This window comes from Tachypleus tridentatus, chromosome 13 (assembly GCF_004210375.1).
Source record: "Tachypleus tridentatus isolate NWPU-2018 chromosome 13, ASM421037v1, whole genome shotgun sequence".
Taxonomy (NCBI): domain Eukaryota; kingdom Metazoa; phylum Arthropoda; class Merostomata; order Xiphosura; family Limulidae; genus Tachypleus; species Tachypleus tridentatus.
The window spans coordinates 87,973,768-87,992,666 of NC_134837.1; the positions used below are offsets into that span (position 1 = coordinate 87,973,768).

Genomic DNA, 18,899 nt, shown 5'->3' on the forward strand with positions numbered 1-18,899 from the left:
TCGCTGTACCAGTTCGGGACTGCAGAGAATGACGCATATCATATGTTACATCAAATGCCATAATGTGATAAATATTCCAAACCTAGGAGTAGTAAAATAAATTGTATGAGTGAGTAAAACATTGCATCTATCCATATAAAAAACTAAACTTTTCATAAGTAATGTAATCCCAGTATACAGAGGTTTGCTATACTTCTATTCAAGTGTTTAGAGTTGTGTGCTAAAATACAAATATTGTTAACTTCAAACAAACTTTTGTCTATTATCTTGTTCAGGTAATGCACCATAAGTTGACACAAAGAAATAATTTATATTATGTCCTACCAATTTTCCGAAACCTTTACAAGGATTGCTAGGAATAAAATAAAAAAACGCAAAAATAACAATTCGTGTTTTTCAACTGTAAGATTATCTAAGTATTTTGGACTTTTTCTGTGGGTAGTTAGCTCCATTTCTTTTTCAACTTAATACATTAGATGGCAGTAAAAGCAGCTGCAAAGAAGCTTTATAGATATTCAGCATATTATCATTAAAAATTTAGCTTGTTATTCTACAAAAGCATACCTTGCTTACGATTTTGATACATGCAGTTTTTTAACAATATATTCTATAGAATTTTATATTTACCAATTTGTGAAAACACTCTATAGCCATTTAAAAGAAATCAAAACTCAACATTTTCAAACTATAATTTGCTCTGTTTTTAATGTTTTTTAAAAAATATTTATATAGTAGTCGTTTAAAATTATCTACTGTTGATTATCAATTCAGACACACAGAAGCGCCTCTGGTGGCGATGTTGATATACGTCTTCTGCAATTTGCGTCAGAATCATAGTGAGTGAGCATTGCCAGTGACGAAGCCTGAACCTTCTCGTCTTGTCGCATCATCCTGTTCGATTGCGTGTTCAAACAACTACCTGCTTCATATCAACATCTGTTTACATCACTTCATTGGAAATGGACTAGGAAATGATATAAGAAAACCCATTAATATACAAGTAAGTTTGTATGATACGGGTATGTCTTTCCGCAGCAACATTTATTTTAAATGTTTGTGGTACTCAAAGTCATAACTAATTCAACAACGACTTAATTTGTGGATAAAGTCCCACACCGTGATAGCTATTTATGTTTGAGCTTATAATCTAGGTTACAAGTGTTTTTAAGTGTCTTGTATATGTTTTAACACATTTAAATACAAAATTAACTGAAGTTCACTTGAGACAGCTTTTAAATATTACGATGTCAGAATATACTAAGAGAAATAAAAATAAAATAAAATTATCACAAACTATGTACACTTCCACAAAATAATTATCTCTTATTTTCATCTTAGTCATATAGGACTGCAGAATGGGTTTTCATTCGAAACGCTAGATACTAAATATTTGTTTTAATTGTTGTAAATTAAATATTATATATTTTTTATATTTTCAGTGCAACAGATCGCAAAAATGTGACTTAATTTCGCAATGTTTATGTACATTTGCTTTATAAACTAGTTTATTATTATGATTACAGTGTAAAATTACGTTTTAATCCTCTGAGTGTCTCTTTTATTAATATATGTTTGATCAGTTGCTTCTACAGATGAGTAACAATGTGTAAAAATGTGTTTGCATTTATCCTACATAATCGGATAGAATGAGAATACAGCCTTTAAATATATAAATATCCCTGTTGTACGATGTGCACTGGGTTCTGAACGATTTCACAAATCTTTATCACAAGATGATATTTTAAGCTCCACGATTCACAGTAAGTTTAAGTTTTGTTTTTGTTAGAATGGAAGTTACTACATTATTTATTATAGTTAATACTTGAGAAATTACATTCACTTACAATGAGTACTCATACTTTTCCAGAATGCTTCGATTGAGCCTAATGATAGAAAAAAAATATGTTGATTATATTATCACACAGGCTCCAAAATATAAACTTAAACAAAGCAGTTTAATACCTCTAGACGTTTGATTAACTAACAGTTTCGTTAAATAAACTCATGTTTCTTGAAAGGTCTAAGGTTCGAATTTACAACATAATATTTTATTCATATTCAACGAATCTTTGAAGACTGAAAAACAGAGGCTGACAAGTCGTATGAACGTCACTGATGTGTTAGTGCTCTATTTTAACTAAACATATGCTACAGTAATTTAAGTTTCATTTTAAAAATAAAGTCTGCAAATAGTTTTTTTTACTCAAAGAAAACAGTAAATATAGATAGTTTTTAAAAAATACTCAAAAAGTTCGAAATCACTTCTGAACACCAACAATCGTGCGAAATAATAAAAAATTTAATTCGACATTTGGAATTTATGTATAGTTATGGTCAGTTGTTTACGTGTACGTTTGATTGGTTCGTTTCTGAATTTTGCATAAAGCTACTCGAGGGCTATCTGCGCTAGCCGTCCCTAATTTAGCAATGTAAGGCTAGAGATAAGGCAGCTAGTCATCATCACTCACCGCTAACTCTTTGGCTACTCTTTTACCACCGAATAGTGGGATTGGCCGTCACATTATAACGCCTCCACGGCTGAAAGGGCGAGCATCTTTCGTGTGACGGGGATTTGAATCCGCGACCCTCGAATTACGAGTCGAGTGCCTTAACCACCTGGCCATGCCGGGCCATGTACATTTGAAGTTTAAACTCAGTTTTTTCCTATGGTATTTTCTTTTCTTTTAATTTGTGTATGTTTGTTTGTTTGAAGCTAATCACATACTCACCCAATGGGCTATATGTGATCTGCACACCACAAGTATCAAAACCCAGATTTTAGCGTTGTAGTTCGCAGACATACTGCCGTGTTACTGAGAGAAAGTAATCTGTGTAATAAGTTTTATTATACACTTGTCATTACATGAGTTAATCTTGTTCTGATTGCATATATGAAGATTGATTTTTAGTACATGATTCAATACAATAAAAGTCCATAAATTAAGAAAAGTGTGAAAGTTTGGACACCGATATGACTTTCTGAAATTTATCAACTATTCATACACTCTGCTCAATATACATGATTTAGTTTGAAATCAAAACAATAGTTGTTTTTATCATATTATGAACAAATCTTCATCTTATCTGAAGAAGTGACTGCCTTGATTTATCCACTGAAGACCACTTAAAGATACTAAGCATATACATAGATGTATAGCTAAGTTGATGGATGTACTGATTAATGACCCTATTGGTGGTTAGACTATTTAGTAAACTGACCGAAAGTTGTACAGATTTGTAAGTGGACCTGACAGAAAGATAGGCAGCTCAGATAAAACAGAATAGTTTAGTGTTTTGTAAATCCCAAAAGAAGTTAATAAAATAAACTACACAGAACAGTTGCCATTTTATCATATTGGTTTATTGTAATGCAGCTGCAAAGATACACTTGAACAATTTTATTTCTTAAGTTAAAGTGCCTAATATGATACAATATAATAGAGCGTACGTAATATACTTTAGCATTAATTGATTAATTGGAATTAAGCACATAGTTACATAATGAGCTGTGTGTGCTTTGTTCGCCACGGGTATCGAAACTTGGTCTCCAGTGGTGTGAGTCCTCAGACATACCTGTGTGCTGTTGGTGGCGTTTATCATTAAAAGCTGTATACAATGTACATGCTTAATATATTTCCATTGTTTTGTCTAATATTTGGCTTTAAGCTCACAATATTGATGAAAAAAAAGGCCACTTTATTTCTCAAGCTTGTTGACTAATTTGTCAAACTAATTTATATATAGTCTTTAATTGCTAATTATTTTGTAGTTGCTGGTTGAAATTTTATATTGATATATGTGTATGAAATATTGTACTGACAACTATATTGTTTAAGAAAAGTAGAATCTCAAATTCACATTTAAATTAATATTGTATGGGAAATAATGCACACTGAGTATTATTTCATGGCGCTTGAGTGTAATGCGAAAATAATAATTGACACAAAGTTAAAATAGCTACACAGTTGAAATCATTTTGATTAAGGCCACTCTATGACGAATGAAAAGCTGATTCTACATGTTACAACGTTGCAACGTCATCTTCAGGAGTGAGTTGCAAAACATAATCGTGCTCTATATCAGTTTCGTTTTCACTTTTTAAAGAAGGCCACCCTACCTTTTCTGAATAGACATTCAATCGCACCTTTATCTCAGTTTAATAGATCGGCAAATATCTATCACATGATCTACTAACAAAAGCATAAATACAAAACAATTATGTTTTTAAACACGCTTTTAAAGATGACTTTGCAACATCAACTTATGTAGTTAACTTTTTAAGTGATCATAGATTGGCGTTTATTAAAATGTTTATAATTGTGTGCCTATTTTAACATTGTGTATTATTTATTATTTGTAATTTAGACAGACTTTTATTGTTTTTGCAAAGAATGATTAAATTATACATAAAAACAGTGAAAACTGTATTTTTCTGTAATATTACTTTATGTTTTTTGTCCTCCTCCTTAACAATGTATTTACAGCGATGTTTACATGATATCTGTTTTTTTTAGGTAAAAGCCATATCAATGGGTCCTCTCTTTTCTTGAGTAGCGTTCTTTAAGCAGATCTAAATTTAAAGCTCAGCTTAAGCAGACCACAGGCATAAAATTCCATAATTACGGTATCAGAGAATCTGGTATAAAGTGATTCGAGTTTATTCATCTATCGTGCTCGTGAAAATAGTTATACATTTTGAGATTTCGTTGGAATATTGTAATCATTTGGCTTAAGAGTGATCCTTAATTTCAAATCTTTGATAAGTATTTCGTTAATCAAACCAATTAATATTTGGGTTAGAGGGTTCTCTTTCGTGACCATAAGTTTCATTCTAATGATAAATGTATTGTTCTAATTGTGTTAATTTTTGGTTTGGAAAGCCATTGCTTAAAAACTGTTACAAAGTGCGAATATTTTCACTCCTTAAGGACTATTAAAGGCTTCTTTTTAAGAACTGTTGTGCTCATTTGATCAACATTGTTTAGCAATCACATTTTATGAATACTTCTCCTCAAAACTATCGATAATATACGACTCTAGCCGTTCGTGTTTGACACGCCCAGTCAACATAGCTTGCTCGCGTGTTTTGATAAGTAGGACGGTCACATGCCTATTATGAAGCTATAGAAATAGGATCATTCTAGCATTTAAAGTGAAATGTTAGGTAATTTACATACCCTCTAAAATAATTAAATGGCACTGTTAATCAATAAGACATTAATCATTGAAATATCGAGTAGTAAACAACAGACGTGGAAACACACTATGCAATTAAAACAGTTCATAACGCACAAAGATATTCTAGATTGAACTATAAAAGTATAATACATATTTCTCACTTTAAAATAATGTTATTAAGTTTTTTTCGAATTAAAAATGACACTTTACAAATGTCTTCACAGGCACAGCGGGAATTGTGTCTGCTGACCTACAACGCTAGATAGTTGGCTTCGGTACCTATGGTGGGCAAAGCACAAATAGTCCATTGTGTAGCTTTGTGCTTAACTGCAAACAAACACTTTACAATAATAATGGTGTAGATCCCATACTTCAATCTTGAAAATGTTTTTTTTTTACACCGACAATGAACTCTTGTGGCTTTTTAACTAAATAGATCATATAAACGCTGCTGTGAACAACAAATTGTAGCTTGGACCTAGCCATACATTCTTGATTCTTGGCCGTATGGCGCCAGAATTTCGTGTTTAATATCAGTATGTTTTTCTGATAGTCACCTATACGTTTATCCTTGTTCTATCACACTTTTGGTGACGTGTAAACTTCTCCTTATACGAGAGATCAACAGCAAACATGAAGCCCAAAGGAAAACTTTATTTTCAATATCTTGATGAGAAAATCCTTATCACGTCGTGGTTTGCATGTAATCCTTTATTTCTTGTCCCCTTATTCAAGTAGATCCAGACCCACTCCAATGTTGCATCAAACTCTTATCTCTATTATATTTGTACTCCAGTTGTCTCTAGCTTGTGTTTCTTTTAAATATTAACATTCTTACGAATTATATTGGGTACAGTTGACTAGAATGTGTGCAACTTCGTGGCATTCATACTTTAAGCGTGTGTGAAGGATTCCTGGACGATTAGCCTTTGACCTTTGAAAACAGTATTGGTAGCCCTAAGTTGATATACTGTATAGTTGGTCTTATAATCTCATATGCTGGTGGTCCCCCTTTCTCGGTGCTATGAAGCTGCTGCTTCTCAAGTTTTTAATTTCCTTCCTTTTTTTATACGAATATGTTCCTCAGATGAAATTTGGATGAATATATAGGACCTACCTGATTTAAAAATACAAATGTAGAAGATGACGTTTCAAATTCATGCCTAAATAATCTATCAAATTATGATTTTTTCCAGTTTGTGTTTTGGCATAGGCTTCAAACCATAAGTCTATAATGGTGATATTGCACTATTAAGTGGCTGTGACTTTACCGCGAGTAAAATATTTAGGTATCGAACATTTTGCTTATAGAGCCACAGCTTGCATATGCAGCGATACGTTACCATAAAAGTTGTTCTTAAAAATTGTGTCGATTTACATATAAGACTTTTTAAAGATGTATCCTATCTTTGCCTGTTTTTTAAGCGAATTAATATTCAGGCTTTATGGCGCTAAAAATGGTTCCATATTCTAGAAATAAGGAATTATTTTGTAAAACTTGTATATAGAAAATTTTAAAAACAATTGATAGGTTTTTGGTATGGAACATGCTTTTGAATGAAAACGAAGTTTTGTTCATGTGCACTGAGATTTGTTCCACGTTTAAATTCATCTTGTGCATGATTCTAAAAAAATATATATTTTTAACTGGTAGGTAATGTTTATTTTGAATATTATACCAAGCTTCAGTTACGCAGTTTTGAGATGACGTTCCGAATTGCTAGTGGAATATTTCATCAGAACAGTGTTGGAATATGTTAAATAGAAGAAATAGATGTGCTTCTTGAAATAAAAGTTGAGAAGTGTATAATCTTGGATTGCGTAGAATTTCATATTGAAGGTTTCAAGACAGACTTCATTCAATTTTGATCTAAATGGCAAATCTGTATAGCATATATTACATTATTGACAATTTAAAAATAGAGAGGCCAACATTCGCGGGTGAATGGAACATTTTTCTGCCACACACTATCATCATGTCGAATTTTGACACGAAAAAAATCGAAAACTGTCTACACCACTGCTTGTAAACTACAAGAAGGTAACTTTGTATCAAATATCATGAATGTTGGTTTACATACACAGGGACAATTTACGAAAACCCTAAGTTCTGCTTTCCTCGCTGAGAAATGGAGCAATAGACCAAAATTTAAAATTTTCTGTTTCTCTGTTTGGGAACTGCAGAGAGTTTCTTTGAACTAAATTCACATACACCCAAAACGTATGCTTTTCATGATCTTTTGACCTCCTAAAATGACCAAAAATTGCTATATCCTAAATTTTCGTAGGTATATGTATGGGACCTGTATAAAAGTCTTTCTATCAAATCCCATGTAAAATGGTAAGAATGTAACCGAGTAATTGACCATATATTCCAAAATTATGCTTTTTTGTAAACTCTGGCTGCTTACAAATGCTCAAAGTGGGTAAAGTCAATTCTTTTATGTTAATATGTTGGGCGATGAATATTGATATTTGTTTCAATTTTCATCTTGCTTGCAGCACATATGACGGCACAGGAGACCAAAACATATGTGTTTTGTTTATTCGAATTTTACCTCATAAAATCCTTATCAAGGCTTAGATCAAAAGGAAAAAAATAAAAACTATTCCAGACAGATTGAACCGAGGTATAACTCTACAATGTTTCAAATCTATACATTGAAAAATGAAGTAATTTTGGGTTATTGGAAAGTGTTTGAAAGAAGAAAACAACAATAGAAAAAATCAGTACATTCAGAGATATAACCAAGTAACAAAATTGGTTTTAAAAACTACGAAATGACCGTTACTTTCTATAGGATAGATGGTGCTCATTCAAAATCTAAAAAAACGTATAAACGATACTAATATCTTAAAATTGAAAATAAAAGTGTCATGAATTATCATTTAGTAAGTTTTTCGAAAATTAGTACTAGCAGTAATATACATATTTACAGAGAAAAATACTGAAAGCTTATGACATTAATGAATTAAATGGGAAAACCAATAAACTCATAGAAGTTAATAAAGAAAATAATTTTGTATATTTTTGAGGTTCTTTGCCTTAAACGTAAATGACCCAGATGAGAAAAGATTTTGCGACTCTCAGTGGCACAGAGGAATATCTTCGGACTCACACCGCTAAAAAGCAGGTTTCGATACCCTTGGTGGGCAGAGCACAGATAGTCCATTGTGTAGTTTTATGCTTAATTCAAAACAAAAAAAACGAGATTTTACTGGCAACAAAATATCTGAATGCAAAGTATTCGCCTTTTTTTCAACAGATTTATCCAAGATTTTTTTTTCAAAATTCTGTACATGTTACAGAGGGAGCTGTATTTTAATATGTATAAAAATTAGTTAACGTTATCGCTAAATTCTAGCTCCCTGATGGCTCAGCACTAAACTAGAGGGCTTATAAGTCACAAAATACACAAATCACTGTTAACAATCAACAGTCTAGTCTAGTGCAGGCTTAGCTTGGCCAAATGGTCAGGGGGCTCGACTCACAACTTCAGTGTTACGGATTCGAATCCCCGTCGCACCAAGCATGCTCGTTTTATCAGTGGTTGGGGCATTATAATGTTACAGATGATTCTATTATTCTTCGATAACAGAGCATTCCTAAAGCTGACGGTGGGTGGTGATGGCTTTTCTGCTTTCCCTCTAGTTTTACACTACGAAATTAAGGACGCCAAGCGCAGATAGCCCTCGTGTAGTCTCGTGTGAAATTTAAAACAAACTAGTCCAATTTAAAAATCTGGATTAAAATTCCACTAACAGAGTTTTTCCCACAGAAATATAAATTAGTTAAAAGGTATATCCAGTTCAAGATTATAATAAAAAACAACAATAAAACAAGTGTCAACTTAGTAAATATGGAGATCTTTGACTTTTTTAAAGTGCAATATTCAGTAAAAATATTATCATGGAAATATATTCTTAAACAAAATTATCTGAAGTTGTGAGCTAAGCACCATTATTCGTCAGAGAATATATATAAAATATCATATAACCTAAAGCTAGTCCCCACAATACGTGACATCAACAGGCTGAGAAGGTCTCTAAAAGTTGTTGATTCATTGTGTATTCTTCACAAATGTGTGAACATGTCGCTACCGTTAGCGTCGAATACGCCTCTATAACATATCAAGTCAAATTTTCTATATCGTAAGATTAATAACATAATTATGGTTATAATAAGTATTGTAGGTCAAGTTAAAATATTTTCAGTTAAAAATATACTAATTGGATTTTAGAATATACGTACAACAGTTACATTAACATAACGTATCAAACAAGATTAGGCCTTTAGAAAGTGATGAACTGTGTTGCTTAGATATAATAGTAAATTGTTCTGAAAACTACACCAAAATGATAAACTGTTCTATATGCTGCTGATAACATTCTGTAATTTTAGCGAAACAGAAATTTTCTAACGTATCTATCACCATAGGCAAATAGAAAGTAATATAGAAGAGTGAATGCATTAACACCTTTCGTTCATTAAATATTTAAGCTAAATTGAGCAAACCAGAACAAACGCTTACAGCTAATTAAGGTTTCTGCTAAAGTAACTTCAGACATACAGGGCATTATACGTCGTATATACATCTGAATTAGACAGTTAATTGTATCTTATCATTATGGCAAGAAGTGTCAGATTCATAAGATAATTTTTGAATAGTAATTGAAAAGTTTAAAGAACTTATAAGAAACACACAGGCAATTCAGACAGATCTGTGTATACGACGTTAGACTATTGGAAGAGATAATATTACATTTACTGACAGTTTCATCAATTCTGTTTTTCCATCATCAGTAAACACAAAGTGTTATACTAGTAATCACCTTTTCATATCTCTGTCATTTGTTCACCCATATAAAAATTCATAATAACACAATTAAAATTCGCGGTTTTATGGATAGGTAAACATTGAAAATTCCCTTAAATTAAAATGTTTGATTAGGCTTTACTGTATTTGCTTATATGATGTGTATATGCTTCTAATAAGTTGTTATGGAGCAATACATGGATTAATCTTACTTTCAAACTGCATTTATAATGTTATTATGTATATTCATATATACGCAGCATCGTATTTTTAAAGAACGTGCTGAAATATAATAGAATCTTAAACTTCTTCATTTTTTTCTATAAATTTATTGAGGATCACCTGTGCTTATCGTCAATATAATAGAAAAACATGTGAATTTATGAATGTTATAACTTAGTGCTGAAAAGTATAAAAGTATCAAATAAGTATTTATTTCGTATGTTTAAAAGTTTTTTTTTTATCAATTTTAGTACTGTCGGAACGTACATAGCATAATGGAGGCTAATGAGATTAAATTATGTTGAACGATGTACAATTTAAAAAGTTTTAATAAGAAGCCAAATATTATCTTAAAATAACGAGATTTTATGTTCTAACCCTTACTAAAACGATTTTATTTTGGAAGGATAAGTGGATGAAATACTAGATTAGTCGATAAATGAGTAAGTTTCCAGGTTCTGATAACAGTTTTAATTTAAGTAAAAAAACAACAATAAACATTTATGGTGTTTCTTGTTTCTTGAATTTTCTGAAACTTGTAGTTTAGTTGAAAGAATATTTATTATATAGCTTTTAAGTTTTAAAAGTGTGTTTATTAAATACCTTGTATATTTTCATTTATAACAATTCATTTAATGCTATTACCTATCCCAATCCAAGTCGTATAGTTGAATACACTATTGGTTTTATTTGCTCAATGTGTTAGGAAAGTTTAACGACCACAGATATTTCAGTAAAAAAGCTAAAGATTCTTTGCAATGTAAACATTAATTAGTAGCTTATAATCGCTTTGTTTTGATAGCTTCGGTTGCTATTATTACGATATTCTAATAAAGTTAATTTCTACTTATAGTTGTAACATTGTGTTTCGACTACTGATCTGCTATCATCTTGAGGTTCATTAATGAAGAATGGTTATTCTCAAAAAGTAATACATCAAATAATAACGAGAAAGTGTAAGGATAAAACAAATACAAGATAGTCTATAATTATATAATCACTTAGTCCTACCTGCAAAGGAAGTTCAGCGTTTTCAAAGTTGTAGCTCCATAATGTTTTAATTTATACACACAAATTCTATGAAAACCCAAAATGTTATCCATTAGATTTTATGTGAATGTGGCTGTGTGTGCAAAAAGTAAATCAGTTAAAATCAAAATCCAAGAACGTCATCACAACTTGAGTCTTTGTTACACTAACATTTAAGCAATATGTGTTACGGAAGAATGTTAGTAAATACAGTGACAAAAATACTTTGAAGACCAAAATATTTTAAAGAACCTTCTACGTCTACTTGTGTGATTCTTTGCTTGACTTCTTCATTGGCTGTTTGTCACTGTTGTAAAATACTGAATATAATATCGCAAGTTACTGTTGACAGTTTAGTCCAGCTCATAGCACTCGCACCTATGTTCCTGGGTTAAAATTCCACTAACAAAGTTTTTCCATATAATAACAGTCGAAACATAAAATTACTTAAAAGCTAGATCCGGTTCGAGATTGTAATAACAGTAAAGAAAACATCACAATTTAATAAGTAGCCAAATATCGTCTCTTTTTTTAAATTAGCTAACTCTTGATAAAGATAGTAGATTATTGGCTATTCATTAAATTCCGATTTTGAGTAAAAAGTTGCCACAGACACTTTATTGCAACCACATAAGGAATCCTTTGACCTACTAAAAGCCGATGATTCCTGATTTAAAATTCATAAAACGACTACATTTTTTTGTACATTTACACTTGTTTGGAGTCATTGTTAGGGTAGTTTCTTAGCTATATGTTTTCTAAATAAAAACAATTCTTTCTCTTATAGTGAGAATTTAGAGACGTTTCTCTTAAACATAAGAAATTTGCGTAAAATCTTTATAAAAATAATAACATGGCGAAACATATTATTTCATCTAGTTGCTAGAAAAACTAAAATATGATAATTATGAAGTCCCTAAACTTTTTATCTTTATGATTCCTGGTATAAAATTAAAAGAACCGTCACTTTCCAGCGACTCCCAAATTTTTTTATTAATTTTCTCTTCAAATATACGTAAGCACTTACGACAATGTTTTTATATAAATCCATAGCGGTAGGTACGTTTCAAACAAAAAATCTGAGTATGTTTCGTACGAGCTCAATATGGCTTGCTTTTCAGAATACCTATTAAGACACATAACAAAAGTCGTCGAAATTTTGGTTCACCGTGATCCTTCTTCGTATTTTAGAAACTAAAATCATTTTAACTGAAAATCAAAAATACTGCCTAAAGTACTTAAATATGTTCTGAAATTTTCACTTCTTATGTTATACATAACGATTTGCTAGCATTGAAACGAAACCTTTCATTATTAAAATAAATAATTATATTAACTATGACTAAGTCAATTTAATATATAGATTGATAAGCACAAAAAACTGGAAGGACTATAAACATAGGGATATTACAAAGCATATATTTTAGTAATTAAATTTATACGTTTCTCACAAACGTTATCGTAACCACCTATTTAATTCGTTTTTTTATTTTATCGACTTTATTTTGCTATCACCCTTTTACTCCATTCAACATTCGTTATTTATTGTTATTTTATGAAAATATAATACAAAAACAATGATCTTCGCCAAATCAGAACCTGCTCTGAAACTGATATATTTGAAATGCTGTTTTTTTTTACAGAATTGTAGGTATAGGTAATAAAATCGCAGGGTATTAAATGTAACTTTAATGGTTCAAGTAGATGTTTAATTATAAATATATTTTGAAACAAGTAGTATCATATACATCAAATTAGATTCATGTACTATGTCGTATGATTGCTTTAATGTACATGCCGAACAAGCTTCATAATAATAATAGCGCTTGTACGACACTCCCATTATCAATTGCATTTTGGTAAACAGCTATTAAAGTATACTTTACTTTCCCAGATGACATAGAAATAATTATGTTTCACAATTAAAATATAGGGTTGATCAGAAATTAAGTTTAATATAAACGTGTAGACGATGGGAGAAGCACACAGCCTACAGCTAAAACTGCTGGTACAGATGTATAGATACATATACAGAACGCATTTATAAAAATACACCACTATAGATGGTAGTTCTATATAGTTACCTTGAAACTGTATTTGCTAATCTCGTGACGTGATTAGAAATTGCAATTAAAAGTGTGAGTTTAATGTTAAAACACATTTTTACTTATCGCTTAATAAGATTATCACAAGTTACCACTTAAGCACAAAACCATATTCAACGATAACTGATTCATAACTCTAAAATGTTCGTGCTGTTATCTGTCAGCCCTACCCGAAACTTGTTCTCTAAATTGACGGAAGACCTCTTGAACATTTGATTTGACTTGCATTGGTACCGTTATATCCTAAAGAAGAAATAAAATTTACGATGTTTCAATGTCATCCTGAAGCGCCATCTATTATATTTTTTATAAGTATGTTCCGCATGAGTTTTTATATTGTTATCGTTTGTTTTAGATCAAAGCCATATTTGACTGACTGCTGTGTCCATCGCAAGGAAATGAAACACTGATGTTAGTATTTTAAGTTCGTAAAGGTACTACAAGAAACAGTATCTATATACCACAAACCATTCAGGTTATACGACTGTACCATCCATAAGATTACGTGTAGTATTATATTTACTACTTTGGTATATCGCTTGTGTAAATCCAGTTATTAAATTTAATGTGTTATGTAGTGCTATCTATAACTGTATTTTCATTTATTATTTATATTCTGATAAGTATATGATACTTATTTGTTTATTAAAGATTATATTTGTTCAAACATTGTGTAAGTGCCATATTTTGATACCTTAAAGTTGCTATTTATTCCTTATAAATTTAAACTGCTTATTGTTTATCTTTTACCTGTAGCATTATATTCACATTTCCTAATTACATAAGAACATACACAACTGAGAGGAAACTTTACAACAAGAAGAAAACTTTTTCGTAATACACATTTAGCAAAAGTTAGAGGTAATTGATGATGCGTAGTTAAACCTTTATCGCTGGTTGAACTGCACGTATGTTAAGACCGGCTGATGATCCACAATATCACTGAGCTTTATCTCCACAAAAATAAAATTACATGAAAATAAGTTGAAACTTACAAAATAGAAATGGCCAAATCGGAAGAGCAGACAGCAGTGTAAATAATCAGCTAATTTTTCAACGGCCTTAATTGTAAGGCTTGTGATTACTATTTTTCAAAACCTAGATGTTTTATCTATTGTTGTTTGTGTAAATAAATGCTTTTTATCACAACCTCATGTGGGTGGACACTATAATTATAATTTAATTTAAACAGAATCGGAAGAAGACGAAACACATATTAACAGATGAGAAAAGATGTTTGCATTGTGTTTAACCAGTCAAATAAAAATTTAAAAAACAAAAGTAACAGAATGGGAACAGTAAAATTACAGCAGTGTAAGATATATTTGTAAAGGAAGGAGTTACAAAAATAGAGGAATAGCATCATAATCAGTTTTAACCTCCAATATTCTTCCACATCATGTAAAACTTGCATTAAAATCTTAATGAAATCATGTGTGTGCAAGCCCATAAACTGTTATCCAAGTCTGCGACCACTTGAAAGAAGATAATTCCTTATAATATAATATAGTATAAATAAGATACAAGCTATGACAGAAATAGACAAATATAAACATTTACTTAAAAAAATCGAATATTAGAGTTGCAAAGTAAAAAGTATCGTATGAGGTATGTTTTTCAACTCCTTAAAATGGTCCCTCTTCTGTTTCTACAGCAGAGAATAAATCTACGATCAAACAAATAATAGTGTTATTATATATGGAAATATAAATAATAAACAGTGCACTTCCTTCCCCTTTCTTTTCTTCTTCATTTGTGAAATGAAAATAAAAACTTTATTTAAGATCAGAGAGTTAGTTAGATTTAACCGACTATCTGTACTTATTACTTATTTCATATTCGACAGTTAACCTCATTCTTGATCTAAAGCTCGGGAATAATGCACATAATCTCGGGTTGTAAGGATAATATATTCTAGATGACTACATCAGTGTGTGTGTATTCTGAACTCATTTTAACATTAAAGTATAACCTATATATTATGTTTGCCGAGCAACATGCCATAAAAGATGCTGTTTGAATGCATTGTTAGTAAAATGCACTGGCTAATAGCCAGTTGTTATATAAGGAATCATTTTTTTCTATATGTTTTTTGTTAGTTTGCCACATTAAAAATATTCACACGTGCATGCGGGCACGAACCCACTTGCTTTTAATCTGCCTGTGATTTCTATTCCTGGTATAAGAAATAACTTCTTTTCTATATGGCATTTTACTACCTTGCTTCATTAAAAAGATGCGCGCAAGCATGTGGATAAGATACATAATACCAAGATGTACACATTCAGGGTCCACTTAGTGTAGGTGGAAGATTTCAAGGTTCTTTGTTGGGTTTTTTTTCTTAGAGGCATGGCAGTGAAACATCTTTTCTTTATCGTTTTTCGCTAGCTTGCCTTATTAAAAAGATGCACAAGCGCGTGGATAAATATGAATTCTAAGTTTCACACCTTCAGGATCTCTTAGTATGTGTGCAAATAAATTATTTTCTTTTCGACTTATTGCGGTCACACCTACAAAGACAGGCGCTTGACGGCGTGCCGATATTCTGAAAAATTTTACTAGTTAATTGCGAAAATGATAACAAAGAAAATTTAGAGGTGATTACACTTAACTTGGTTTGTAAGATCCTGATGTACAGAAGTTTCACACCCATAGGGTCCACTTAGTATGAGTGCAAAGAGATCGTTTCTTCTTTTTGGAGCTATGACTGTCGCATCTACAAAGACAGGCACGTGCGTACGCGCACACACACGTGTGAATTTGTCTACCTGTGATATCTAATCGTAATATAAAGAATTACTTCTTTTTTCTACGTGTTTTTTTTAGCTTGTCTCATTAAAAAGATGCACCGACACATACGGGCACACATAAGAATAAATAATAATAACCCGTTGCACATCTTCATGTTCCATGTTTGTCTGTCTGCCTGTGACTTCTGTTCGTAATACAAAGGGCTACTTATTTTCAATGTAGCTTGTCGCTAGCTTGCCTCATTAAAAGGTGTGTACAAGCACATAAATAATTACGTAATAACATCCTGGTGTACACCCTCAAGGTCCACTTGGTATTGCAAAATTTCTGGTGTATAGGTTCTTTCTTCTTGATGTTATGGCGATCACACACACACCGACAGAACCACCATTTCATTATCATAGATATATGCCTCCACTTCGTAGAACATAACAGAATGACAAAAATGTACCTTAAAAATATTCGTATAGTTTGTAAACGATTTTAATCTGTTTGTCATATGCTCAACTATGATAGTGATTTTTTTTAAACTAGTGAAACGTAAGCCATCCCTAAATACGCTTACTACAATTATACTTTAATTTGCCAATATATAATACTACAGTATTTATTTAGGGTCAATATATTTCAACACTTCGAAATATAATTATATTTTTCTGCATAGTTGTATCTAACTACTTTTTATAGCAGATAGCAGAATATATAACATAAAAGAGACTTCTTTGTTTAGGTCGAAAACAGTATCTACAACTGAACGTCTAAAAACCATCAGAAACACTCAGGAAATAAAAATAAGCTTTTAAAACGTAAAAGATCGATAATAGAAACCTACCAAGAAGTAGAAAACAAGTAAATAGATTAATAATTACAACGTCAGAAATCTAATATATTGATTGATTTTCATTTTAACTGAAAATAATAAAAGTCAGGAGTTGGGAGGTTTTTACAGTCTTCCTAACGATATGAATTATCTGTTTATGCAGTAAAATTTTGTGATTATGATCTGAGAACCTGTATTCCTGGTGGGAATTTCATAAATGCTCTCATTTTAACGTTAAGCTTTTGTTAGAACGTATCAATCACACTTAAAAAGTCGTGAAATTGCAAAAAAAATGAAGACATCAAATAAATCTCAGGAGAAAATTAAAATTCATTCATAAAATTTCAGTCCACATTGTTTTGATTTTTGCAGTAAAGTATCTAAAATATACAACAAATAATTTCTCATAAAAACTGATATAGGTGCATTATCTTATTTGTAGATCAATTTGTTCTCACGTTTTAACTTTTTTTTCAAAACACAGTTTGTTACTATTATAATTAACGTATTTGGCCTTCCTTATGACATTAACCTTTGACCTGCCTTCATTGCTTGAACTGAGCCATATTTGGCCAAAATTGTCGAAGCGATACCGTTCACAGATCCATACACACGTACCAATGAAAATAATACCCACTCATTCGGGTAAGGCTATTAATTATAGATAAGTATGTGTGTGTGTGTGTGTGTGTAAATGTCAAACGTCTTCAGATTTATGCTAAAGCCCGCATCCTTCAGTAAAAGACAAAACAAAAAACTTATTATGTTTGAATGTCAATTTTTAGTGCAAATTAATTAAAAATAATATTTATTTCAGTTGTATGCAACTACTCTGATTAAATATTATTACATTGTTATATATATTGCGTTTCTTGCTAATATTACTTAAATCAGTTGCCCCCCCCAGATAGTACAGCGGTATGTCTCCAAATTTACAACGCTAAAATCAGGGGTTCGACTCCCCTCGGTGGACTGAGTAGATAGCCCTATGTAGCTTTGCTATAAGAAAAATACACACACACTTAAATCAGTTATAACTTTTCTAAATGTTTCTAACACTTGATTTTTCAGAAGGATACTACAATAAAAAAATTAGATATTTGTTAATAATATTATAGGATTATATAAGAAGTATTGTTAACACTTCAAGTTGCGGACAAACCGTGATTCTTGTTTTGATGAGGCGACAATGTAGTAAGTACCTTTTCATGCTGAAACATAAAAAACGTCTTATGGACGTTATGTTCCCTTAACGATTCAAAAATAATTTACTACGAGAAATTGTAATATACTACATATGCAGGGGCGTAGATTTTTTTACACCCGATGGGGTGTGGATGATTTTTGCAATCGCTTTTGTGGAATGTTCAATTTGCAAATTGGTAATCTTTGATTACGTGAACCTGAAAGCTGTAAACATGCAGTCACATAGTAATCTTGTTGCCACGATACTTCAAGATTTCCATGTAGGTTTATATAAGTGAAATGTTGTGAACAGTTTTCAAAATGTTAATAGAATAAAGACAAATGTGTCACAAATTAACTGCCACATGAATTTATTCCTGCACACTGCACAGTATAAAAGATGGCTATTATGCTTGACAAGGTTACTAATAACTTTCATTGTATGAATTACGTTTTCAAATATTAATAAAATTAGTAATTACCCTTGATAAGTTTATATCTACTGAAAAACTGTTCATGTTGTTTGATAAAAATAATTAAAATGGCTTTGCGAGCTCTTGAAAATTACACATCAATACAATGTAGCACATAATTATTCATACTTTTCATTGAAGTAAGATTCATTTAGTCCTCTAGTCTACATGTTCCCAAACGTAAACCTCCTTTGTGATGATCTGTTTATGAATTCTTTCATAAGCTCTTCTATATTTATCTTGTCGACCTCATCTTTGTGAGTGTGACAAACTGCCACATGGTTGAGGTGGCACTGAGACATAGTTGACCTTAACCACG

General features: G+C 31.2%; 1 protein-coding gene across 2 annotated transcripts in view; it reads left to right on the forward strand.

The window, feature by feature from the left end:
* Window positions 1-850: 850 nt before the first annotated feature.
* Window positions 851-18,899, forward strand: part of LOC143238650 (uncharacterized) — a 368,402-nt gene continuing 350,353 nt past the window's right edge. The window contains exon 1 of one of the 2 annotated variants that reach the window (XM_076479061.1): window positions 851-1,000. The gene's annotated coding sequence lies outside the window, so the exon portion shown is untranslated. The remainder of the gene's footprint in view (window positions 1,001-18,899) is intronic. The other variant, XM_076479062.1, reaches the window with a different exon arrangement.